The 2177-nt window shown below is 40.7% G+C and overlaps 1 long non-coding RNA gene across 1 annotated transcript; it reads right to left on the bottom strand.

Annotated features, from left to right (window-relative positions):
• Nucleotides 1-949: 949 nt before the first annotated feature.
• On the bottom strand, nucleotides 950-1966 carry LOC119987253. The gene is made up of 2 exons (XR_005465394.1): nucleotides 1410-1966; nucleotides 950-1260 (listed from the first exon to the last, which is right to left on the bottom strand). It is a non-coding gene; the product is annotated as an uncharacterized LOC119987253 (long non-coding RNA).
• Nucleotides 1967-2177: the final 211 nt, after the last annotated feature.

Genomic DNA, 2177 nt, shown 5'->3' with positions numbered 1-2177 from the left:
GAAGAACATCCAAATCCATACAGGCTTGCATGGATACAGAAGGGTGCAGAAGTGAAGGTCTCAAAAAGATGTAGAGTTTGCTTTTCGGTGGGTACAAAATATAGAGATCAGATTTGGTGTGATGTAGTTCATATGGATGCTTGCCACTTATTATTGGGAAAGCCATGGCAATATGACCGACATGTGATACATGATGGGCGTACCAATATTTATAGCTTTGTTTATGATTCTATAAATATCAGTCTTTTACCTACTCAAGACACTGTCCAGTAAGCTCCCATGGGTTCAGAAATTCATCCTAGCTTTTATCATTGGCTCGTTTCGAAGAAGAATTAATTGACTCCAGGGTGGTGTATGTGTTATGTTCCAAGGAAGTTGTTCTACCATTGCGTGAGATCCAACATAGGATTGATTTGGTACCGGGGAGTGTTCTTCCAAATAGACCGCACTATAGGATGAGTCCGAAGGAGCATGAAGAGCTTCGTCGACAAGTGGAGGAGCTTGTGGCGAAGGGGTATATTCGCGAGAGCCTCAGCTCGTGTGCGGTGTCCACCTTTTTGACACCAAAGAAAGATGGAACTTGGTGTATGTGCATTGATAGTCGGGCCATAAATAAAATCACCACCAAATATAGGTTCCTATTCCACGCTTGGATGACATATTGGATCAATTGGACGGGGCTGTAGTTTTTAGCAAACTTGATTTAAAGAGTGGGTATCACCCAATATGCATTCGGCCCGGGGATGAATGAATGACTGCATTCAAGACTTGTGAAGGTCTATATGAGTGGTTTTCATGCCCCGACCCTCGGAGCATGAGGAGAAGGAAAGAGGAAGACAAATGACACCATGACACCACTAACCCCACACAACTCCAATAGAGTTGAGAGAAAATCAAGCAGAAAATCAGACAGCATCTCCCCATAAATTGGAGAATGTCATCCTGCACATATACAGAAAACTCAACCAGTTCATAATAATTTAATAACATCTAGAAACAATCATAATCAATCCAGTCAAGACCCTCAGGGTCCACTACCACAACCAAACTACCAGACACAGGAGTCCCAATATTCCGGAGCACCCTCCTGGTCATCCAACACAAATTCCGAAAACAATCTCGTAATGTATATATATATATAATCCCAAACTAACAGAGGACATCCAAAGTCCAACACATAAGCTAATCACTCGGTCAGGCCACCACGGTCACGCCCCTCTTCCTACTGATTTGTAGTACCTACCTCAAAAGCAAACTCACCTGAAATAATAGAAAAGAGGGAATGAGCCGAATGCCCAATAGGGATATAAATAGAGTGTAATGAAAGGCTGAATTTAAAGATAGTAAATGCAACGACATGTCAATGCAAAGATATGCACCCGGTCACCCATCCAAACCTCCAAACTCACCTCCAATGACTCCTCAATCATTATCACAATGTTACCATGCCAATCTCATAATGCCACACTAGAGCCGCCACGCAGTTCTCTAGTACCGAGTCGATCACATAAAGCCACACTAGAGCCGCCACACAGTTCTCTAGTACCTGGCTATCTCATATATTCAACACAAGAGTCCTGATCTCACGGAGCACCCTTTTGGCTGAAAAACCATAGTAACCTCCAATCCACCAACACCTAACGTGAACCACCCAAGTCCATACTCAGTGATCTACCATGCCACTAATAATGTACAAAAGAGTGCAATGTCCACATACACATACATTTCATGAAGAGCATTTTAAACATGTCAATCAAACTTGACATTTCCAAGGTTTAATATATAAAGAATAATCGATTGTAGAATTGACAACTAACATGGATAAAATAGAGGCTTGGCCCTCTTTGGAACAAACAAAGAGTAGCTCAAATGAATTTATGAACCAAACAATGGTAAGATATCAAAAAAGAGGAAATTCAAGATATTTTTATGAAACTTGAAGAATTCAACAAAAATGGGGAGAATTCCCTACCTCAATACCAGTCCAAAGTACTATGCTTCTATCGTATCACCTGGATCACCTATAACAATATACCAATATAATACTAGTTAACAATATCCACATTTACATATTAGTCCAGACTACCATCTTGCCAGTCATCAAAATTACCAAAATATCCCTACTCAACTCTAGTAAATTATGGTAGTTTGCTTTGATCGTCCTATCCAATAATCAA

Source organism: Tripterygium wilfordii, chromosome 20, assembly GCF_013401445.1.
Source record: "Tripterygium wilfordii isolate XIE 37 chromosome 20, ASM1340144v1, whole genome shotgun sequence".
NCBI lineage: Eukaryota > Viridiplantae > Streptophyta > Magnoliopsida > Celastrales > Celastraceae > Tripterygium > Tripterygium wilfordii.
The sequence above is the reverse complement of the archived record's forward strand: the minus strand, read 5'-3'. Positions and strand labels throughout refer to the sequence as shown.